The sequence below is a fragment of the Pocillopora verrucosa genome, chromosome 9, assembly GCF_036669915.1.
Source record: "Pocillopora verrucosa isolate sample1 chromosome 9, ASM3666991v2, whole genome shotgun sequence".
NCBI classification, from domain to species: Eukaryota; Metazoa; Cnidaria; class Anthozoa; order Scleractinia; family Pocilloporidae; genus Pocillopora; species Pocillopora verrucosa.
In genome coordinates, this window is record NC_089320.1 from 2,802,820 (window position 1) to 2,828,766 (window position 25,947).

The 25,947-nt window shown below is 38.0% G+C and overlaps 1 pseudogene; it reads left to right on the plus strand.

Annotated features, from left to right (window-relative positions):
- Window positions 1-8,951: 8,951 nt before the first annotated feature.
- LOC131779091 (adhesion G-protein coupled receptor G2-like) lies at window positions 8,952-24,233 on the plus strand (annotated as a pseudogene).
- The last annotated feature ends 1,714 nt before the right edge of the window (window positions 24,234-25,947 follow it).

Sequence of the window (25,947 nt, forward strand, 5' to 3'; positions counted from 1 at the left end):
AAATCTGTAGAGTGAAATTGAAAAAACATTCCCTTTTCCATTATAATAGCAGTGCAAGAATGCTGTCGTGATCTTGACCAAGCGTTTCTAAAATTCCATCAAAAAATGAAGCCGTACTTGCGATAGGTTTTTTTTCCAGTACATACACAGTAGATTTTGAGTGATTGGCGTCTCTCTCAGAGGTTCATCATATAGTAAGAGTTGTTTACAACTAATAAACACCGTTGCATATTCGATTTGCATATTCTCTCCCGTCCGATTTGCTGTAGCTTGATAAACATTTAGAAAGACAATAAAAATACCATGTGCTTTTTAACCTACTTAGATAAAATACCTACATCATTGTAATTATTGTTCAATTATTGTCCTTCGGCAGCAGTTTAAAGACATCGATATCCTTTCTTGTGACTCCATGGCTGGAAGCTTGAATACTAAAGATTTGGCCCAGTGCTCTTTCATTTTATGACTGCATCCCATTTCCAAGCCAATCTTCCTTTAACGCTTTAAGCCCTGGTAATGACTGGATTTTAATTTCTTCTTACAGCGTCATCCTTGAATCAAACGTAAAGGTTCTGAGAAAAAAAGGAAAGGATCACTAACTAAAGAAACTCCTGATAATAAATGAAATTCTCCTTGTCAGCACCATACGAAGTGTAAAGAGAACAGTGTGGAGAATATTAATGTTGATGTTAGAGTGAAAAGGGTCAAGAGCTGAAAAATAACGACGCGGAAAAGGCTTATAACATAATCTTAATAACATGTCTTGCGTAAATACCGCCATCTGATTAGCTAGCAGCAGGCAAATTTATCCCAAATTATTAAAACTGTCTTGAAAGCTGGTCAGCTGAAGAATTGTGCAGAATGCAAAAGCTTTGTTTAGTTTGTTTTTTTTATTTGTAAGCTAATTGTCATTTTCCAGCGCGGTGTTCTTTGCGATTGAGTAGAATGGAAGCTCTTTAAATTAGAATAGGTTTTCGACCAATCAAATGAAAAGTAACATTTTATGCCAGCTGCATTTCTCGATTTTTTTCCAAATTACGCGCAAATTGTGCCACTTATTCTTATGTATGCTTTTCATAAGTAATGCAACTTTTATAAATGTAGCTAAAAATTTTGACCGTTTGTATAATCTATACAGGCCTGATCAAATGCCAATGCATACTTTCGGAAAGAATCTAATAGACTCTTACTGTTTATTTTTTGTATATCTTTCATCAAAGGATCTCTAAAGAAATTTTATTTCAGGTATAAAATAAACAAGTGCAAGATCTTTAGCGGTAAAATCAACTCTTCCATCACTAAATCTTTAAAGCCATGGAACCAAGATTAGCATTAAACGCCTGATGATGATGACATTGGTGTCAGTTTGATTATTACTTTTGTTACGCGAGAGCTTGTAAGCTTCTATTAAGCTCGAGTTAAAAAGAGATAGAAATAACCGTTCTCTTTTGCGCACGAGGTGTATTAGCTATGCACTTTAAATCGTGGTCCATGAGCGCTTTTTTGAAAGGAAGACAACCTGCCTTGACTTGTTTTTTCTACCCTAACTATTTAGAAATTTCATTCACCTATGACCACGTCTTGGATTTGTATCTTCCTTGCAGCTGTAGCTCATTGTACTGATTATCCTTTCAACTCGCACTCCAATCTTGTTTTATTGATATCCCGGTGTTACCCAGTCAGCCATGTTTTACTGATGACCCTGCGATTGCCTCTGTCTTTCCTTTGGTCAGCTGCGGTCTCCTGAAAGCTAGCTAAGTCCTTAGAGAAAAAATCCTGGAAAACCCTTTAGATAAATGTGAGTTCATTAAAATATTTTGCAGTTTATATCAAATGCATTTGATCATAGAATTAATTTATAGCTAGTTATAAATTAATCAATTTATTTACTTCTTTATTCATCTCCCTCTTAATTATTATTTCTTTATTTCTTTAAAATTTGATTATGAATTGATAACTGTTATTAATTAATATTATAGATATATATTTCTATTTATACATTTAATGCCTTAATCATTTTGCTTATTTATTAATCAACTTTTTTGTTTATTTTAAATTCGCAACCTTATTTTAAAAAGGCTCTGAAATCGAAATACCTCTTTACGATAGCGTATGTTGGCGCTCTTTATTGGATTGGTGTGACTGCTACAGTCTGGACTGGACCATAGTGAATTGGAATGCAACTAAACTTGACTGCACTGGGCTGTTGTGGACTACGCTGCACGGAATTAGACTTGACTGCACAGAGCTGTTGTAGAATGCACTTCACTGAATTAGACTTGACTATACTGTTCAGTTCTTAACTGCGCTCCATTGAATTAGACGTGATTGCAGTGGGCTGCACTGGACTACACCGAATTGCGTTTTGTTCGACGGCACTGCAATTCAAGGTACTAGGTTGTACTTCACTTCGCTAGGAACGACTGCAGTTGGCTGTTCTAGACTGCACTGCACTTTGCTACACTTTATTGGAGAGGAGTGGAGTGGTCTGGAATGGACTGGACTGAACCGTTCTAGACTGAACCAAATTCGACTGGACTGGGCTGGATTGCGCTGCTCTGAACAGCATTGCACTTCACTGGAAAGTGCTGAACTGGACTGCCCTGCACTTCACATCAATACTCCGCACTAGACTGCTCTCCACTTCACCAGAATAGATTGCAATGCACCACTCTGGATTGCACTGGACAGCTTTGCAATTCAGGAAAGTGGACAGCATTTTGCCAGACTTATCTGCTTTGAATTGTACTGTACGCTACCGAATAGCACTGGACTGGACTGCACACCTCTTAAATGTACTCTACCATACTAGACCACGTATCATCCCACTGAACTACGATGGAATTTCCTAGTTGGGCTTCTCTGGGTTGAAAAAAACTGCTACTAAAGACTGATAATATATTGAGGTTTGAGAAAACATCAATCGAATCATAAAACCATACGTTGGATGTTAGTCCTGGTTGCACAATTCAATTCAACAAAATCAAGCTTTGGATGCTATGTATCTAGGCAAGGGAGACTAATGTCTTATTTTTTCTTTGATCTGGAGCTTCGAGCTTATAATATACGACAATGAACACGGTGTTAGGTTTCCTAAATTTTCCCCAAACCGTATATTTACGTTAAATGATCATCTGTGGCCAGTCTGAAGAGCTGCTGATTGGATAACTGGGTCTTTTCATAAAGTGTTAGCTAACGTTTTTTTTTTTATTTTTGCACTAAAGAAAGAAAGCTGTTAAGATACAAAATGTGTGGAGCCATTAAACGTTTTACCTGCTTGTTGTTAAGCGTTGTCATCGAGGAAAATATTTGGGACGTCGTCTCACAAATCCTGTAAACAGAAAATTTCCAATAGTCCAGAAGCAAGAATACTTCTTGCACATAATCAAATGTTACCTCAGAGCCGTCAGATGTCCCACGTTACTTTGATGTGATCCGAATATAGTCACTGGGTCAGGCTGAAAAGATAGAAAAGCCGAGGAAAACTTCAACTGTTGTTATCAAAACATGCCAGTCTTACCTATTTCAGATGACCTGAAGTACTGATAGAAAAGAACAGATTTCTCCCGCTACTTGACGCGACCCATCAAGATTTTCCTGTCGGCGAAAACTTCCATATAGCAAAGGTTAGTATTGCAGAATTAAGAAAGCTCTTTACTTACCTTCTCAGTGATGCGCAGCCCCCGAAAACGGGCTGATGTCGAGTGCGCAGCAACACGAGGTTCAGAAAAAAAAATTTGAAAAATTGGCGAGTCCCCGAAAATGGACACAGTGAAATTTTGGAATATCCACCACGAAAGTTGTAAGGAAATTTAGCACCGATTTGGTTAAATTCAAGTCAACAACCACGCCCCCGAAAATGGGCGAACGCACAGCCAACACGTACAGCTAACTTCACTGCAAGGGTTCTCCTTCAGAAGATTACAAAGCCCTCGAAACAAACCAGTTCACGGAATCGAGCAAATGCCCCGAAATTGGCGTATCAAAAGCCTCCGAAAATAGGCCAGTGTGAAGCTCCTGGAGTTAAAATTGGGTTAGTAAGGTTTAAAACTAGTTTCTTAATAAAGAAAAGACACGGAGACACTGGTTTTTTTTATTTTATTCTTGAGAGAGTTTTACACCAGAGCGCAGCGAAAAATGTATCATGTGAATTCTAAGTGAACTGTAAAAATAAAGAAAAGGACACGGACACAATCGTATTTGGCATTTTATTTTCTAAGGCAATATTACATCAATAAATTAAATTAATTTCTAAACTACTCCACAGAGTTTAGCAGGAGGGGACGCGCACTTAGGACGAAAAATTTGGCGTCCGGAAAACTCCGAGTGTTCCATGTCAGTAAATGTCGACATCCCGATAATTTGAACACCCAGAGTGTCCCAGACGGTGCTTTCATCTTTAAAGAAACTTGTTAACGACTTTCCGTCGCTTCCAAGTGCCTCTGTTTTCCGAAATGAAAATCCATACAAATTTCGAAAAGTCGAACGAAAAGCCGAAATGAAATTCGAACCGAAATATAAGCCGAACTCCGAAGGCAAGGTAAGTGATATACTCCGAAATACAACACGGCTTCAATTTTTATCCATGCATAATCTTTACTCAAAAGCTAATTCTCAGCCCAAGGAAAGAGCTGAGAAGGGGAGTGTTGCAGCCCAGAGTAAACCATCATACCTGCGCGCAAGCTCTTGGCGCGTCAAGAGCTTTACACATACCTCAAGCCAGTCTCCAACCGATCCCTACCTTAAATGGGATGCTGTTTATCACCATGACAACCGCTCAGCTGACAAATGGTCCAAATTATCAAGAGTAAGGCGCGAGAAATTCAAATGACTTGCGAAAAACAAATTGGCTTGAAATGTGGCTTTGTGCAATCTAAATGTGTCGACTGATTAAAATGTTGTGGCTTAAGAATGCTAACGGATTTAGAACTGTCAACTGTTGGTGTTTACATTCGATCCAGGCCCTCCAATGAAGAAAAGGGGATAGGTTGAAGGGAAATATCTTTATTTCAATTCTTCAGGGTGGGGGAGGGGGAATTTTTTTCAAAGCTCTTTCAAATATCGCTGTCTGCGAGACTTGAATATTTGGAAAAGTTCCAATTTAATTAATTTCCTATGCTGTCTTTCCTACTTGCTCTTCTTTCTATTTTCTATTTCCAATCGCAGATGATTTTCGCCATAACACATGCTGGCAGATTTATTTAGCTTAAACGATAACAGTAATATTACAAGAATGGAAAAAAATCTACACGCTAAGAAATTATCCCTTACATCCAGTTGTTTTTGTATTTTTCGCCATCCATCCATACTCTTGGTATCATCTGGTCTTGAGGACTGCCTATGATCTAACAGTGTGTACACTGTTCCCATAATCCCCTTCTAACTAAGAATACAACTGATTTGTGCACACAAAAGTGAGCCTCTACTGACAACTGACTTCCTGTAACCAGAGGCGAGCCACTAAGCGTGTGAAGAGAAGCGAAAATAGCTTTGCTCTCGCAGCCGAATGGCTTAACTCCAGTTACCTACCATAACGCAAGATCTGGTTGAACCTTTAAGCCAAACATTCAATTATGTCTAACAGTCTTACTCGATCACAGTGCTCTGGCTCCCTGCAATCAAGTGAGACTAAAAATGTAATTGGCCGATAGTAAAGCAACTAGGCGGGGAAACGCGCGAAAATTCCTCCGAAGTCGACCCATAGTTGACGAAGAACGAAAGACCTGTTGATGAAGAACCGAAGTATGAACGAAGCCGGACTTGTTACGAACCGAGGAAGCGACGAAAAAGAAACGAACCTTAGCCGAATATAAGCCGAACATTATTCTATTTAAAGAAAAAGCCCCAAGAAAAAATTTGGAGGGAGGACCCCGCCCAACCTCAAGGGGACCCGCTAACTAAGCTAGCTAAAATTATTACTTGAATTATTTTGTGCCGAATCTGAAGTATGTCAACTTCTGTTATAATTTGCTTTGCAAGATTCAACCAGCGCACTATTTATTAACCCTCCGCTCATCCCGACCCACAAGGAATTTTACTAACCGTGCGCGACCGGACATCAGCGTCTTCTAACTGATCTGTTCCCAGCCTCCTCGCATGCAACAGAAAGGAAGAGAAGAAAAAACCCAATGGGGCGTTGGCTCTTTTCTTCACCACGCTTTCCCGTCCTTATGCGAGTCGCACTGGTAACGAGAGTCAGCACTTGTCTTGCGATGATGGACTGAACTACATGGACAGGAATGGAATGGACTGGACTGGGCCGGACTGGACCGCATGAAACTGGACGCTGAGGTTTGGACTAAGGGCACAGTAAACTGGACTCTACTGAACTGAACTGGGCTGGACTGCACTAGACGGAACTGGGCTAGACGGGACAGGAATGGACTGAGTTGTGCTTGGACTAAAGTGTGTCGGACAAGACTGAATGACAAAGAAATTATGTCGGTTTAAAAGCTGGACTTTCCGATATAAATTTAAGTGAAATAAATCAAACTTGAAAGCATTGTGGCCCAGTGTAAGGGAAAACATTGAAAAATTATCACACTCTGAACATGCAATTATAGCAAATGTATGAAGAACTGAATAGGTTTTTTTTTATTAAAAAAATATTTGTTGCTGAAACATGGCAGAAATTGAAGCCAATAAAAGATAAATTTAAATCCCTTTTCCAGAGTCAATCTCAGGGATAACGAGATTGGAAAAATTGTTTTGTTCGAAGTTCGAGTCTCTCCTTTATTCTTCACACCTTTGCATAAGAGTGTATATTATCAATACCGTTCTCTTTATATTTCTTAAGAAGAACGTGTTTAAATTAGCAGTTATGAGCTTCGTGGGTTGGAGATCAATTATTTTATTCTTGTGACCTAAATTTGTGATTGAGGGGTGATATTTTAAGGAGAAATTAAATGCTAAAAACTCCTAACTTTAAGGGTTAAAAAAAAGACTACTGTCTGAGAACGAAATCCCCTCGAAATTGTGATGTAACAGTTTCAGCTGGGGTCATGATGAGTGAACTTCGAAGCGTATCTTAAATTTTCCTTGCGAGATTTTGAAGAATCTAAATGCAGAATTTAATTAAAACGTTTGCAGATGAACGCTTCGTATAAAGCCTCCAAAAGAAGCAACCGAACAGGCAAATGAAATCTCAGGCAAATGTTAGAGATGAGAGCCAATCATTTAAACAAGAATTGCAGTTATGAAAAAGCAAACCAAGATAACAAAAGGGTTTTCGTCCCAAATATCAGAAAATTAAAACTTACTTTGAAAATGAGGGCTTTGGGTCTAAAATATCAGAAGAATTTCAAACCTTTTTTGATTAAATAAAATATTACTGGAAGTGTTATTATTTAGAGTGCTGGGATGTTTTGATAAAATAGAAACCAAAATCATGGCCACAAGTGCGTGCCTAATTTTTCACTTGTCAAAATGAACGGTTGACCCTTGCTCTCTAAGAAGCGATTTTCATGCAACTTCTTCCGATAATATTCGCTTCAGACCTGTAACTAATGAAAACTTAGGCGCACAAACTACCCTTTCTCCATATTTCGATGCGGAATTTCAGCAAAGATGATGAAAGATTTGAAATGGCTCTCCGTTCGACAACACTTCCATATAAGAATTTCAAGGAAGCCGATTTTTCAAATTTAAATTACACTATATCTATGTCTGCTGCTAAGTAATTGACAGCTTCTGGGCAGAAATACGAGCAACTGAAAAAAGTTAAAGGATTTCATGAAACGAAGCTACGACCTAGAACCTCTCTTGAGTTTGCACATGGCTGGCTCTTCCGAAATTTCAGTTCACAAAGTTCTACTTGCTCACATAAGCGTCAACCAGCACTTACCTGCATCCGTCCGTTGCCAGAAATGTTACATATCGCTTCGCTTAAGTTTGACGAAACAAGAAACGAAAGAAGGCTTCCAAAGAAGAAAATACTGTGTAAGCGCTGAAATTGTGATCGCTAAATTTGAGTTTCTCGAAGCTTGTGACAATTTCAAAAGGTGCGCCGTTTTAAAACTTGTGCACGTGGGTTACTGAGCTCTTTCCTGACTGGCTCGTCTAACTGCACGGGTTTTAGCGCGTTAAATTTTTTTTCTGATTCATTAACACAATTCTTTTGAACCAAATTCTGATAAAGTAAACAGGAAAATTAACATCTGATTTCGCTCATCGCTCGCTTTTCTTCAAGAACATGATCGAATGATCCCCGCCGCAGAAAAAAAGAAAAAAAAATTGGTCTTGTCTGTTAAATTACAGCCGAAATTTTTATTAAAAATAGTAAAAAAAACTAGTAAGATAAATGAAAACTTTCGCTATCCATCAGGCCTCGGTTGTTCAAAGGCCGGATAGGGTTACCCACCGGATAAATTGCTATCCAGCGGTTAATTGTTTACAAAACATACCACGCTATTTTTAAGCGCTTTATCGGCACGAAACTTTTGGAATTTCTACTAGCGTAAGATTCACACTTCTTAGATATAACCTACAGGGATAAGAAAACACCAACTTAGCCGTTAGGGCTTCAGATTGTCTAGTTCACGCGGTCTTATGTACCTCTCAGTATCTCGCGGCAGAGAGCACAAGTGTGCCCTCGGCTCTAAAGGTTGAGAAAATACAACCAAATAAGAATATAAGCGTTAAGCTTTTTGGCAACAATAGTGGAAGTTGGAGTTGTTAGTGTAGTCAGAAGACGTTGTAACAACAATTCAGTGGAACATTTTAAAACAAGAAGCTATTGTACTCTAAGACTCCTGGTACTCTTCGCTCAGCGAGTTTGCTCAAGCTAGCTGCCCCCTCACTTCCCAACACTTTGATACAACTCCAGACTTCAGAATCTGTCATGTTGTGAAGTTTTTATGCCGTCTTACTTAAGTATCAATCATCGGTTGTATCAACACAATGTTAATTACTTATCAGCTAGCAACTACTTGCCCCAGCTTGTTCCTCAGCCTCCAATACACATTGTCTGCAAACTCGACTTGCAAGGTTTCAGTTCGTTTTGGTTTCTTAAAGAACTCTGTCTTACAGGTTAGTAAGAGCTGAAAGGAAGATTATTGTACGTTAATTCAAGCGTAAGACAAATTGATTAGATCGGAACCCCCCTTGAGTGGATTCGAATGCCGGATTTCTACGAAATAAGCCATATTAGGAACACGCGTTTGACGGTTTAGAACACTATACAATGCGCTAGGTTTATAGTATTTGGAATTGCAACCGTGGAAGATTTTCCTTTCTTATGCGTGTGATATATGTTTCCTGCTCGTCAGCAAGGGAACCAAAGAATTCTGAACTGAGAAGGTCAAGAATTCCTTTTTTGCTATCATTACAACTCCATAGCGGATTAAATGTGACTTTCTGAAATGGGTGACACTGCTGGATTTTTTACCTCGAAGGCTCGGTTTATTCCTTTGGGCATTGCTTTCGGTGGCTGCCGAAAACGTGTCGGTTTTATTCGTTTCGAAAAAGGTGAGATATTTTGGAAGAAGACCAAAGGAACTGCGGAAGGTACTTCAAAAGACTTGGACAATAGTGTAATTAAGCTACCTTGCGCGAACAGACTTGTGATCTTGTATCCTTTTGTTTACATTGTCTTGAGATGAATGAACTCGAGATCGCTTAACTGCAATCATTTGAATGGATTTAGTTTCTATTCACGGTGTATTTTTAGCCTTAATATGTTTTTAGGATTAAAGAGCGTCGCAAAAGATTTAAAAATGGATCTTGGACGAGTTGTAATCACTGCGAAGAGCAAAAGCGAAAATAGTTTATCATTTCGAGTGCCGATCGTTTTGCTTTGATCCGAATGATTGCACTTGAATTAAACTACTTCTTTATTATGTAAATATTGCGTGTCATAAATAGTGCTCGTGTTCGCGCGCTGGCGGTTCATTCTTTCACAACTTTCGTCTTGTTCGAATGAACTTGTTGTGATCTGACCGTGTTGTTTATTGTCGCGATGGAGTTTAGTGTTGGCGATTCTGTCGAAGCTGTCGATCAGTTAGGAATTTGGACAAAAGCGAAAGTTGTCAGCAAATCGGACAACGCAATTGTTGTAAATTTTCCTCCGTGGAGAGCCGTACTATGTTAAAATACGCGAGCTCCGTTTGGGGGCTACTTGAAAAGACATGTAAGCTGATAAGTGCTTGGGTTTGATCCGAGGTTGATGTCTTTGACATGTTGCCCAACACACCGGAATGCGTAGCAATTATTAGACATCAATCAAGCAGATTCCCGGGAGAGTTTATTTCATCTGTTTGTTCCAATGTCTAACCTTCTGTCACTTGAAGATTAAATCTGATGACAGATACGACAATGCAAATGAAATAAACTAATAAGCGACCTTGTGACCTAGAAAATATGCGCCAAATTTAGCTGAATCAAGAGCGACTCTATCATCTAATAAAAAATCCTCCGAATGGATTCCAATTCATAGATTATCTTTTCCTAAACATCAACGCAATCTTTACGATAGTTAATTTCACCTCTCAGTTATATCGTAAGCGCGCTGTTATTGGTCGAATTAGCAGGCCATTCTGCTGTAAGGTTCGCTGAAATTTAAATCGTATTTGCCGCTAATGAAATAGTTTGCAGTTTGCTGTGCAAGTGTCTATTTCACCGACCATGTTTGATTTAGGGTTAGAATGAATGGTGGGGGAGGGGACGGGGAAAGGCGAGAAGATCCTAACTACTCCCCTCTTCGTGCTTTCGACCGTTGCCCACCTCACTTGTAAGGTCAGTCACGAGGACATGAAGTTATCACATCTTGAAAAATATTGTATTAAGTTAATTTTAAGTTTGTGATTAAGATAATTATCTATCGTTCATCCGTGGTTCATTAGTGCCTCTTTTGAATATTTCATTCCTATTAAAATGGTGTTTCATAACCTCCTTCAGTTAAGGGAATTTTTTCCTCGACTCTTAGGATTGTTAGATGTCTCGAAGTAAGTTTCTAATTCTGTGTTTAAGGCGTCAGTGTGGCATCAGATGATGAAGGCAATGGAAGAACATTTTACACTTCTTCTTTTCGTTGCCCTTCTTATAGGTATGTACTCAAAATAGAGAGAGAGATTCTTACCCTGATATTTAGTGTTATTTGCTACTTTGTTTAATTTCTCTTTTTGACCGTGTATTGTGATAGTGGCATTAGTCTGCAAAATCAATGCGCTTATTCGCGAGTCATTCGCTATGTCGTGTAATTAACTGAGCGGAATGTATTCTGTTAAAGAAAAGAAGAAAGGGAGTGGAATTGTTTTTCGGTTAACCTACAACCAAAGGTCGTAAGCAAAGGTTGTTCCTGAGTAAAATACTTATTTAACAAGACGCATATGCGTGCGTGAACTCGTGTTTTCCAGGGGCCGTAGCCAGTATGAGGCAACCGAAGCACTTGCCGCAGAATTTTTCTTCGCCTTTTTCAGAACCAACTACTAAATGGATAAATGTAAATAAAACATGGTCTAAGACTCAATGTTGTGTAAAGTAGTCTTAAATAAACACCCTTAATACCTAGGAATAGAATTTCACCATGGAAATTGCCTCGGTCATAAATTTTTTTCTGACTTTGGCCCTGATTTCTGAGCCTTCTGTTTTCGTAGTTCCATTTGAACAGTCTATTGCGTGACTATTGTGTGACCTCTTCTTATTACGTCAAACTGGTGTTTGATTGGCAGTTTTAGGAGGAGCACAAGTTTCAGGTCGGAGTGAGGTGTTTATAGGACATTGTCTGATTTTGCTATCTTTCTGAGTGTTAGAATATTCCACTTGTCTGTGTTTAGCACTTTCGCGTTTCGCTTATTTCGTTGTTCCACTGTAAATGGTAAGCAGTTTTCCAGACACTCGTGGTGAGAATATACTTGTTAGTGATCATTGTGTTTCAACATGTTGCTGGACTTGCTGCTGATGTTTACATTATATAGGACATTAAAACACCAACCCAAATTATGGTATTTTGTTGTCACGGTGTGAGCAATGCAGGGAAACATGTGGGATGCTTTCTGTTTTTTGAAAAGAAGAACACTCCTAAGATATACAATAGTAAAGGTTGAAATCATTTGTCTAGTACCCTCCACCTCCTAAAAACAGTCTGAAGCAAAATTGAAATGAGCTTGATCAACTGTTGCTTTCCCAGAGTTTACCAATGAAACATGAATCTCATTTGTAAAGCTCCCATTATTTTTTTTAGTTTATTGATTTAGCATTCAAAATCAACAGTATGGCGGGATTTGACTTCTTTAGCTTTCAACGTCAAACAGCAACGTAAGTCAACGTTAAACATCTTTAGTTGCACGCAATAACTGATAATCTATCAAATGCAAGACGTTTTTCCTCGCTCATTGTAATGCGAAGTATGAACCTGTTTTATTCAATGCCATATCACAGATACATCCATGTAGTTCTTTCATCTATCCCCACCAAATTGCAAAACAGCATTCAGGGACTTGAGAATTTTAAATGAATACCCACAAAGACGTGGGAAAAGCTGAGAACTTCAGCATCTCGTTAGATGAAGCCCACAATGACATTGTCAAAAATTCAATTTTTTCTACTTTGTGACTTTATCTTTAGTTCAAGAAAGCCCGTTTGGTATAGCCTTAATGATGGGTGCCAGGTTGAAGTCTTCTTCCCAGCACCACCTTCATTCTCATTTCACTGAAGTGTACCTAAAATTCTCCATTGTGATCGTTTCCAAGTGAAACATACCGCAGTTGGACACCTTCCTTCGTGCCCAATCTCTCTTACACGGGCCATATCCACTCCTCGATTACCTGCCATTAAATGGGTTCGTTTCGAAAATAAAACGTCGTGCCAAGGTCCTTATGAGTAAAATAAAGGCAATTTATTTGTGATTGGATCTCGTTAACACAATTCAGAGATAATCGAGCCCAGAATTTCCACAATGGCATTGCTAAATAACAAGTGCCACCACGCAAAAACGCCATCAGTATCTACTAATTATGAATCACTAACTCCAACTTTAAATAAACGCCCTTTTTACGACTGAATGCTTGATTTCGAATAGTGATATTCATTCCACTGAGAGAGAACTTATTCTGGTTGATATCTTGTAATGATGACAAAATCTCTAAGTTACTTAATGTTTAATTCAGGAGACTCAGAAGATTTTGAAGGGCTTAAAATATCCCAGAATACTTCAAAACCGAAGTACTAACTTGTTGCTGAAAGACTATTTAGAACTATGTCTGATTGCTCAGTTCATGTGTTATGATGGTTCAGCAAAGCATAGAAGGAATTCTGGAGTCATTTTGGACTCAAGCATTTTCAATTAAGTTCTCCCCAACTGACAAAAATAATGCGCGCGCAATGAAGGAATGTCGCTCGATCAGTGACTTAATGTTGACAATGCTAAAAGTCTGAGATTTTAAAAAAGTAAGCAAATCTTAAGACACTTTCACCTGTCGTAGCGTCAGTTCAAAATTATTATGCGAAATTCGAATTTTCACACCTTGTTCTTCAACGTCGCAAACAAGATACAAATTACAAAAGAACCTATATCTGATGCTTTCCTTAATGAACATTTTACTGAGAACGTCAATTTTATAATTTAGACTAGATAATGGGGGTATTTCTTCAGTTATTTTGTCTTTTTAGAGGCAATGTCGCTTCTCGCGTCATATTATATTATGTTGCTATATGTAGAGTTTGTTTTTTAGGCTGAAAGTTCTTTTCATTTTCATTTGTGTAAGCCAGGTGAGTAAAGAAAGCGACAGATGTCAATTACTGTGTTGTACCTGCCTCTGGTCAGTAATTGCGGTAGTTTACCTTTCAAACGTCCTCTCTATCTACCACTACGATTCGGGTCGGCGTTTTTCTTTATTAATTAAATTGATTCTGATCGACTAAAATTTTAAAAAATTCATCGTCAACGTTTACCCTTTTGCCGAGAATCAGTGCGGAGGAAACAAATTTTAACTGCAAGGTAACATTGATTGTTTTGGCGTTATTCTTTTTTTTTTTTTTTAAATAATCTACGCGACTTATTGTTGGTTTTTTTTTTCTCCTAAGGATGGCGTAAGGATGATTTAATACATGTCTATTAAAACAATTTTTAATGAAGCGTAGTAAACTAAGAACTACAAAGCATTTGGTTTTAAACTTTCACTTAAAGAGCTTTAAATTGAAACAGAAATATTGCGCTCTCAATGTTCAGCGTAAACGGGCGATTAATGTTGACATTGAACAAGTCATTAATTCCTTCCGTCAGTAATGAACCTAAATTGCAAAAAAATCAGCTTGGTTCGAACGATACCAAGAGTTCTTTCTTGAAAAAAGAGGAATGCTTTTCCTTGAAAATTCCATAAAAGATATTCTGTAAAAGAGATCACAATTTATCTCAGCGAAGCTTTAAGAGTTAAGTAAGTGTAATGCATTTACAGAGGGAAACTCGCTTTAATACTCGTGTATTACTCAAGGTCTATTATAAGTTTTATTAGTTGAATTGTAACCAGAGTTTGATATCCAGTGTAGCTATGCTTCGTACCTTTGGGGAAAAAGGAATTTAAAATTAAGAAAAATTTAATTCTATATGCCTTACTTTATAAAAAAAATCGCTTATTTATTTAAAATGACTCAATATTTTCGAAGCCTGGTCGAGTGGCTTGCAAAGGTTATAACTTGATAGATTTATGAGGTTTCATTTAGGTAAGTGTGCACCGCTTCAATTAATTGTCCACTAAGGGATTCTGGCAGCAAAATGAGAGACTTATCAACACTGAATTTCCATGATTTAAATACATGATTTAATTTTCATCGTTTGCAACATGAACGGTTTACAATAGCTGATGATCAAGGTAAAGCAATGAAAAGGAATAGATCTTTATTCTCATTTCAAAACAGTTAGTCATTTTGAATTGCACTGAATTCTCTTGGGAAATAGCTCAACTTTCTCTCCTTCTCCGGTCAAGTCTCTCGAGAGTCATCTCGCCCGAAGTCATGTCGCTCGAAACCTGAGTCATGTTGCCCGAAATTTTAGTTATGTCGCCTGAAAAAAAAAGTCAAGTCGCCTGAAGAAACAAATGCTAAAAAGATAAGAATTTCAGACTGTTAATAGGCAATAACGTTGAGAAATTTTAATCACCAACGCGCTCTTTGTTTCCGACAACACCATGAAGATTCTTAAAGCGTTATTCGTTCCTAATAACAAAGGGAAACGTTGTTCGTTTCCAACAACAAAATGAGGCGTTTTTCGTTTGGTATGTAACCGTTTCTTACTCACGGACGTTTCGTGAAAACGTTTCGTGTAACCGTTTCTCGAAACCTGAGTCATGTTGCCCGAAATTTTAGTTATGTCGCCTGAAAAAAAAAGTCAAGTCGCCTGAAGAAACAAATGCTAAAAAGATAAGAATTTCAGACTGTTAATAGGCAATAACGTTGAGAAATTTTAATCACCAACGCGCTCTTTGTTTCCGACAACACCATGAAGATTCTTAAAGCGTTATTCGTTCCTAATAACAAAGGGAAACGTTGTTCGTTTCCAACAACAAAATGAGGCGTTTTTCGTTTGGTATGTAACCGTTTCTTACTCACGGACGTTTCGTAAGCTTGAGAAACTCTTTCTTGGTTTCTAACAATACCATGAAGACTTTAACTACACAGAAATCGATTGTATGGTCAGAATTGAAATATGTTTGAGTAACAACTCTAAAAGTGTTGCTCGTTTCCAACAACAGAGGGAAGCGTTGTTCGTTTCTATAACAAAAAATGGACGGATGCAGCGTAACTTAACAAATAGAGAAGCCTTGACTGTGCTCTGTTCTGTTGTAAAGCACGCAGGAAGCGGCTAGAGCACGAAAGAAGTGTAGGGGGAAACACGAGACGTAGTCGAGTGTTTCTCCCTACTTCTTGAGTGCTCTAGCCGCTTCCTAAGTGCTTTACAACAGAACAGAGCACAGTCAAGGCTTCTCTATTTGTTTTATAATAAAGAATCCGTTAAATTCCCCAAGAATTACTTTCAATTTTCAAAACAAATCTTATTCCCAAAGCGAACAACAGTGTCGTCAGCATGCTCTATACTCTCATAAAGCACGCTACAATAAGCCAATTAGAATTCCTGTTAGAATGTTTCAAATAAACTGATTGGCTGTACAAGACTAAAGCTGTCAAACGGGCATACGATCGATTTCTGTGTAGTCAGTCTTCATGGTATCGTTAGATACCATGAAAGAGTTTCTCAAGCTTACGAAACGTCCGTGAGTAAGAAACGGTTACATACAAAACGAAAAACGCTTCATTTTGTTGTTGGAAACGAACACCGTTTCCCTTTGTTGTTAAGAACGAACAACGCTTTAAGAATCTTCATGGTGTTGTCGAAAACAAAGAGCGCTTTAGTGATAAAAATTTCTCAACGTTATTGCCTATTAACAGTCTGAAATTCTAATCTTTTTAATATTTGTTTCTTCGGGCGACTTGACTTTTTTTTTCGGGCGACACAGCTAAAATTTCGGGCAAAATGACTCAGGTTTCGGGCGACATGACTTCGGGCGGGATGACTCTCGGGCGACTTGACTGTAAACCGTTGCATCTAGTACTCTACATACTGGTTTGTAATTGTATCAGTGTATTTATTAAAATACTGGAAAAAAAGTGACTATAAAGTTAAAAAATATATAGACATTCACAAACTTATAGTTTTAAACTTTCATGTAACACATTTGGAATATTTTTTACCTCTTACATGGGAAAATTTTTCTATTTTTAGAAGACCTTAAGGTATTACCTGATGAAGCCGTCAATGTTGCGTTTCGCGATTGGAATTCTAATTGGACTGCATATAGGTAAGTTTGGTTGCGAGATTTATCAAGAACAGGATGTGTTCCATGAAATACGGTATCTTGTGACAGCGATGCCATCAATTCATTTCAATTGTGCAAATAGTTTTCGAGTTTACATTAAAGTTTTTTATGGTCAAACAATGCTAAGAAATGGAAAACCGAATAGTATACTACTGCGTATTAGAGAAGAAACGCGACACACGATCTAAATCTTTAAAAAAATATATATAATTAAAAGGGTTCAGTTTCCAAAGAAACTGTAGCGCTACATTTGTGGGGTTATAACATGACAACTTGTCTTTATCAATTGAGTTAAATAAATTAAATTATTATTTTCATTTTCTATCCGTTGGGATGTTAGAAAATTAAATATCTATTTCGGATCCGCTCCATTACCAATTTCAAGCCATTTCACACAAATGCATTTAATATTCCCTTTTTTAGCGAATCATTATGAAATTGTACTCTTGACTGTTGGAAATAATGGTGACAAGATATACCGTGTGATTGATCTCAAAACTCTTTGTAAGGGACCGATTGCTGGTTCAGCTGGTTCAATAGCAATACAAATATATTGAAAATGTTTGGCTCTGGCTATAGTTCTGTTTATCATGACCTTTCAATAGTCCTATAGCAGTAAAATTTAATATTGTACCAAGTGATCTTAGTGGAATATGACTTTTGGGGTATTTGATGCACGACTACATGTTGAACACAATTTTCAGTGAAGGATTTTTCTTTTGTGATATCATTTGTATGTCGACCATTGACGCTAAGAATAAACCTTATGTTTCATCTATCAAATCGGATATTTCTTCCCAAGCGAGTCACTCAAATTGTATTTTTCCTTCAGTTTACTGTGTGTAAATAAATGATGATCAGGAATTGAGAGACCCTAGAACACTAGAGATGAATCATTTTGCAACAGAGAGGGAGTAAAATGAAAAAAAAGGCCTGAATCTGAAGATTTATTTCAACGGTGTTTCTCTACTAGATTCATTTTTCTCAGGCGATAAATAAAGACCAGTCCCTTAAGGTGAATATCTTTTTATTTCATGAACGCGCTCAGTGCCGCGGCCTGGCGAAGACCACTTATGAAGCATTGCAACTTATAATAACATGTTTGTTAAACGTTGTATCTTTAGCAGGGTTTTGTAGAGGAGAAAACGTATCAGTCTATTACCGTGCATCAGGAGTTATTTTAAATCACAACTTCACAAAAGAGTTTTTTACGGAAGACTGCGAACCGTGTCGAATTCTTGCTGATGACATCAAAGCTGGGGTAAGTAATGATAAGCTGCTGATTGTTCTTCCAGCTGCACAGAGTAAGATTGAACAAAACACAGTGAATTTTCACTCCGAGGCTTAGCACTATATTACGTGTAAAGCATTGTGACTGGGAGAGAGTCAAAGTAAACAAATTTACTTCCAACTTAACGTTCCATTGTGCAAGTTGTCTCAATGTGAGTGGTGCTTACACAGTAAGCAAATTTCCTTGGAATTTTAAACTCGTCATTTTTCGCTTAGAGTCCCCTAAACCACGAATTCTGCAAAATCTTGCTCTAATTTCTTTTTTCGAATGCTGTATTGATCACCTACTTAATTAAATGTTTTCTTTCAAGAATGCTTTCAAGAATGTTGTGACCAAACACTATGCGATCTTCCTATCCATAACCTTCTCGTTTCAGTTCTGGAAAATGTTTGACTTTTTTGTCCAATTAAACCTGTTTGGAGATTCTATGCTTTTAAACAAGACATCTAAAGGCATTTTCTTCAGGTAAGACAAATTATAAACTACGTCCCATAATATTACGAGTTCGGTTAGAATCTGAATTCCAGGATGGAATGAATTACTGCCACTCATACAAAAATGTCTTTAAAAGTCCTCCTCTCTTCTCTCCTGTATGATCTTAGGACTAATAGCGGTATGGACCTTATTCATATGGATAATTCTTATGTCTTAAAATTTCTCATTTCATCTTGAAATTTTGATCGTCCAGACTTCCTTCACTTGGTGAGCCGGATATTAATGCAACAGAGAAAGAAGTACTTCAACCAGACGAAAACAAAGAAGAAAGGTAATTAAGTATGTCGATTCACTAGTTTCCTTTGATGTTTTGAAAAGCATGTGTTTAATAACGCTAAGTTACCAAGTTAGGTTGTGGTTTTTCATCATTGCAAATGACGATTCTAAAACTAATGCTCGTTTCACGACATGAATTAATAAATCATTGCTTGTTTCACAAGCTTAGCATTTTGACCCCTAAAAATGACTAGCATCTAGTTTCTCCTTGAATCAAACATTAAGAATTAAGATAATGAGAATAAAGAAAATGATCACTAAGTTAAAAGCTCCTAATTGTTAAAACAATTCCCCTCGTCAGTACCTTGGGAAATAGGTAGAGAACAGTATGGAGAATATACATACTGATATTAGAGAGTAATGGGTTTACTAGATTACCTCATAACCTAAAGAAGACCACTAGTTTGCGGTCAAAAGATCGCGAGACAAACGATACTTCCTTAAAATGCATTTAATATTCATAACCTGTCTCTTTCAGCGGGGTCTACTTCATCATAGTGATACAACTGGATGTAAACATGACGGACCCATCCAAAGATTTTCCTTCACTTAAAAATCGAATACGAAATGCCTGTTGGCAGTACCTCAGAGTGGTAGTGCATTTCCAACTGTATCCCACAGTTTGGCTTAACAACACAGGTTTCGTTTTCGAGGTGGGACATCATCTATATCATTCTTCAATTGACGTAATTCTCAGATAACGTTCACCTCTGACATTTTATCTTTGTTTAGAGCATTCTGAAGGGTACCTATTTAGGCAAGGCACAGTCTTAAAATTATTGAGAAGCAAAACTTATTGCTCATTTCTGGGCCATACGTTGACAAGAAAATATTTGTTCTTACCGCTTAGGAGCTCGGCGAAAACCAAGTGACGAACTATCTGGATATTCTCAAGACGGAAAGAAATTTTAAATCGAAGATACTTTTGCGAAAAAGCGATGACATCCCAGAGAGTCACCAGAATGCGCTGTCAATCATTTCTTACGTTGGATGTACTTTATCTATTTTGGGGCTGTTTTTCACGATTTTAACCATCACCCTCTCAAGGTAAAGAGGATCAAGAGACTATGAATCAAAGAGATTCCTAATACAGACCTGCTTCCTTTTCATTTGATTTTAGGGGAAAGGGAAGAAAGGGTAATATCCCCATAATGTCCTAAACGAGCATTGTTATAAAATAGCGATTAATGAGTTGGAATGAGGCTTAAGGCTACTGTAAAAAGAAGCGTGAAGCCTGCACGGCGTTCAAGCACATTTCTGAAAGTATTAGTTGTTTGTCAGAAAAGGGGTCTTATTTCGATTCAAGTAATCTGATTGCATTATACAAACTCAGGCAGTTGAGTACAAGGACGTCCATCCCTGAGAAAAGCTGTAACCAGACACGTGTCAAATCACGATAGTTTTTTATGTGTGTTTCATATCGCCAATCAGTTGCTGACAAGTCACTAACCCTTTGCGCCATTCTGTCGGGTTGACGTTTGAATGGCAAAGCATTCGCCATTCTCAATCCAAAGTCGTTCATTAATAAAGTTACCTTTTCTTGTCTGTAAAGGCCCATGGTGCTTATATGATAAAAAAAATAATAATACATGTTTTCCTTTAGAATGTTCACTATATAGTTCCCTCAACCCTTATTTCTCATAACTTTCGATCTTCTTCGACAGGAAGCTTCGTCGCCTTCGCCAAAACCAAATACTAGCGTATTTGTGTGTGTCCCTCCTGGCCGCCATATTGCTGTTTACATTTGGTATCAACGGCATGACAGGCTCAGACTCACTGGACGTTTGTAAAGCCATAGCAGCCCTTCTTCATTATTTCCTACTCTCCTCTATTGTCTGGATGAGTATCGAGGCATACAACCTGTATCAAGACCTGGTCAAAGTTTTTGACACCACATTTATTTCACAAAACGAGTTCATGTGCAGGGCGGGAGTGGTGGGATGGAGTACGTAAACTTTGCTTTGTCATATTTAATGAGCCAAAATCTCGCAAACCCTTAGTATATGAACCGTTGAGGTAAAGAGAAACAAAGAAAAAGAAGAGGGAGACAAAGAGGTCGAAACGATATCAATTAGGAACGTGAGGAATATAGATGAGGTGAACCTGGTTTTTCTCCATTAGATTTCGAAGAGCGATGACAGAATTTTTTAGATGAAAAGAAGGTTTCTGAAAGTCTGTATCAGATGTAATCTGCATTGCCATTTTTATTTTAGGTGATTTTTTTTATTACCTTTGCCGTCTTCATATTTGCAAATAATTTAAAATTGTTGTTGTCCAAACTAATAATTTTTTTTTTGTGATATAAACGCTTTAATGGCGCTTATTTATTTGTACTAAAGATTTTCAATAAATTCTTGCATTTCAAAGGTCTTTTCTTTATTGTTTTGTCTCTTTGCAGTTGTTCCTGCCATGATTGTGGTGATAACTGTATTGGCTGAACCTCAGTCCTACGGCTTCCACGTCATGGACAAGAATAATGAAACGCTGTAAGTAAAACATTTATATCAGTAGACGATTTATAACCACAATATGATGTGTGCGGATCACTCCTACTTAGCTAATGTGAAACGAAACAAAAATATTACAACCATTCCCTTCGGATTATTTCTACACATTACCGTCCATGTAGTTTTGTAAGAAAGGAAATACTTTGCCAATTATTTCACCATTCCTATCAAAATAAAGCAATGGTTTGGAATTGAAAAAAATACATATCCCGACAGAATTAAAAGTTATAGTTCACGATAACATCACGATCGAAACCAAGGCAAATTACGACCTGCGATATATAATTTCAAGGAAAAAACCTTTACAAACTCGTCTCTAAATCATATTAGTTCATTTTAGTTCATATTGATTGAAAGCAACCATATGGAATCAACGAGTTTGCTTGTCTCCATTTCAGTTGCTGGATGGACGCAGACGCATTCTACGGTGCATTCCTTGCCCCAGTCCTCCTCTTGATGGCTGTCAACGCTTTCATTTTCCTCGCAGTTATGAAGGAAATTTACAACATCCCTCACATGGGTGAGAAGAACAACCGTCTGTCGCACTTCCGTGCTACGGTGTCCGTGTTTTTCCTCCTCGGTCTCAACTGGTTATTCGCCGGTTTAGCTGCCACTGTTGGAACATTGGTGTTCCATTACTTGTTCACGATCACATGTTCGTTTCAAGGTTTCGTCATTTTCCTCCTACATGGAATCCTTAAAAAGGATTTTCAGGAGGCTTGGCACGTGCTCACAGCGTCATGGAGAGGATTCGCAGCAGCAGCTTTGCCACACCGATCTCCAAGACCGTGAGCATGTCGTCCCAGTCCACCACATTTGGGGTAAACGGGCGTGCTAATCCCATCACGCTGAGTGGCTCAACAGTCGGGGAGTCTGGGATTCAAATTCAAGTTAATACCAGTGTAATTATCTCGTCTTAGAACAATTCTCAGTTGAGTGCCGGAAATTCATGATTCCAATGGGAAAAGAAACAAAAGGAACCAATAAGAAATCAGAGTATACGAACTTTACCATTCTTAAGCGCGGGAAAAAAAAACAGGGCCAAGTCGCGATCGTATTTATTTTTACTTCTGATTGGTTGAGAGAGCGGCCGGAGATTTCTGAACCAATCACATGGTTGAGCAAAGCAAACTGATGCAACATCTGGTTACTTTCGACACTCAATTGAAAATTAATTTATTAGTTGTTTATCTATGCCGTACTCAATAAGTAAATAAAACATTTTACACAGAATTTTAGGGAGCATGCTGATATGCAGTGAATAAATTGGTAGTGATTCCCAACTAAAAATTACCTACTACTGAAAGTGCGACCATTTTCCGACTTTTTTGTTTCCTGCAAAGCACAGGTGTGGTAAGTTAAGCGTGTAACTGTGGGGAAAGTCTTTCTAGGTTTTTTCAAGTTTTATAGATCTTGCCCGTGATCATCTAAACTAACTGACTCAAAGAAGTTACAAATACTCCAGGTTTGTGTCTGGGAACACTTGCGCGGATTTGAAAATTATTTTAGATTACGTATAGTGATGTCCTAATTGCGCAGGGTTAGGGCTAGATACAGTGCACCACAATCATTAGGTAATTCAAGGAATAGTCATGCACATTTGGATTCAAGTCATGAAATTTATGCAAACAAAATAAGCTTGACAAAGGGCTGGTTCTTATGTTTCAAAAGTCCGCAAAACTTATCGAAAACACTTTTGTTCTCTGAAACAAAAGCGTGAGTTACAGGTGCTCCTCGTAAAACGCTAGATTTATACTTAGATACGTTCCAACGATATCTTCATAGCCACAAGCACTATTCATAGAATGACATCGGGCGAACTCAAATGATTCAAGCGTCGAACTTAACATGAAATTAATTCTCTCAGTTTATTTCGTCTTTTGTAAAGCTTGACGTTTCAATTGTACCTATATATAGACCACTTTCAGCAGCCTTACTCAATCACAGTGCTCTGGCGTCCTGCAATCAAGTGAAACTGAAACTGTAATTGGCCGATAATGAAGTAACTAGGCGGGGAGACGCGCGCAAATTCCTCCGACGTCGACGCATAGTTGACGAAGACCGAAAGACCTGTTGATGAAGAACCGAATATGAACGAAGCCGGACTTGTAACGAACCGAGGAAGCGACGAAAAAGAAACGAACCTTAGCCGAATATATGCCGAACATTCTATTAAAAGAAAAAACCCGAAGAAAAAATTTGGAGGGAGGACCCCGCCCAACCTCAAGGGGACCCGCTAACTAAGCTAGCTAAAATTATTACTTGAATTATTTTGTGCCGAATCTGAAGTATGTCAACTTCTGTTCTAATTTGGGTTGCAAGGTTCAACCAGCGCACTATTTATTAACCCTCCATTCATTCCGACCCACAAAGAATTTTACTAACCGGGCGCGACCGGACATCAGCGTCTTCTAACTGATCTGTTCCCAGCCTCCTCGCATGCAACAGAAAGGAAGAGAAGAAAAACCCAATGGGGCGTTGGCTCTTTTCTTCACCACGCTTTCCCGTCCTTATGCGAGTCGCACTGGTAACGAGAGTCAGCACTTGTCTTGTGATGATGGACTGAACCACATGGAAAGGAATGGAACGGACTGACCGGGCCGGACTGGACCGGGCTGGACTGGACCGCATGAAACTGGACGCTGAGGTTTGGACTAAGTCCACAGTAAACTGGACTCTACTGAACTGAATTGGGCTGGACTGCACTGGATTGAACTGGGCTAGACGGGACAAGAATGGACTGACTTGTGTTTGGACTAGAGTGTGTCGTATAAGACTGAGTGAAAAAGAAATTATATCAGTTTAAAAACTGGAATCTCCGATATACATTTATGTGAAATAAATCAAACTTGAAAGCATTGTGGCCCAGTGTAAGGGAAAACATTGAAAAATTATCACACTCTGAACATACAATTATAGCAAATGTATGAAGAATTGAATAGGGTTTTTTTGTTAAAAAATATTTGTTGCTGAAACATGGCAAAAATTGAAGCCAATAAAAGATAAATTTAAATCCCTTTTCTAGAGTCAATCTCAGGGGTAACCAGATTGGAAAAATTGTTTTGTTCGAAGTTCGAGTCTCTCCTTTATTCTTCACACCTTTGCATAAGAGTGTATATTATCAATACTGTTCTCTTTTTATTTCTTAAGAAGAACGTGTTTAAATTAGCAGTTATGAGCTTCGTGGGTTGGAGATCAATTATTTTATTCTTGTGACCTAAATTTGTGATTGAGGGGTGATATTTTAAGGAGAAATTAAATGCTAAAAACTCCTAACTTTAAGGGTTAAAAAAAAGACTAATGTCTGAGAACGAAATCCCCTCGAAATTGTGATGTAACAGTTTCAGCTGGGGTCATGATGAGTGAACTTCGAAGCGTATCTTAAATTTTCCTTGCGAGATTTTGAAGAATCTAAATGCAGAATTTAATTAAAACGTTTGCAGATGAACGCTTCGTATAAAGCCTCCAAAAGAAGCAACCGAACAGGCAAATGAAATCTCAGGCAAATGTTAGAGATGAGAGCCAATCATTTAAACAAGAATTGAAGTTATGAAAAAGCAAACAAGATAACAAAAGGGTTTTCGTCCCAAATATCAGAAAATTAAAACTTACTTTGAAAATGAGGGCTTTGGGTCTAAAATATCAGAAGAATTTCAAACCTTTTTTGATTAAATAAAATATTACTGGAAGTGTTATTATTTAGAGTGCTGGGATGTTTTGATAAAATAGAAACCAAAATCATGGCCACAAGTGCGTGCCTAATTTTTCACTTGTCAAAATGAACGGTTGACCCTTGCTCTCTAAGAAGCGATTTTCATGCAACTTCTCCCGATAATATTCGCTTCAGACCTGTAACTAATGAAAACTTAAGCGCACAAACTACCCTTTCTCCATATTTCGATGCGGAATTTCAGCAAAGATGATGAAAGATTTGAAATGGCTCTCCGTTCGACAACACTTCCATATAAGAATTTCAAGGAAGCCGATTTTTCAAATTTAAATTACGCTATACTATGTCTGCTGCTAAGTAATTGACAGCTTCTGGGCAGAAATACGAGCAACTGAAAAAAGTTAAAGGATTTCATGAAACGAAGCTACGACCTAGAACCTCTCTTGAGCTTGCACATGGCTGGCTCTTCCGAAATTTCAGTTCACAAAGTTCTACTTGCTCACATAAGCGTCAACCAGCACTTACCTGCATCCGTCCGTTGCCAGAAATGTTACATATCGCTTCGCTTAAGTTTGACGAAACAAGAAACGAAAGAAGGCTTCCAAAGAAGAAAATACTGTGTAAGCGCTGAAATTGTGATCGCTAAATTTGAGTTTCTCGAAGCTTGTGACAATTTCAAAAGGTGCGCCGTTTTAAAACTTGTGCACGTGGGTTACTGAGCTCTTTCCTGACTGGCTCGTCTAACTGCACGGGTTTTAGCGCGTTAAATTTTTTTTCTGATTCATTAACACAATTCTTTTGAACCAAATTCTGATAAAGTAAACAGGAAAATTAACATCTGATTTCGCTCATCGCTCGCTTTTCTTCAAGAACATGATCGAATGATCCCCGCCGCAGAAAAAA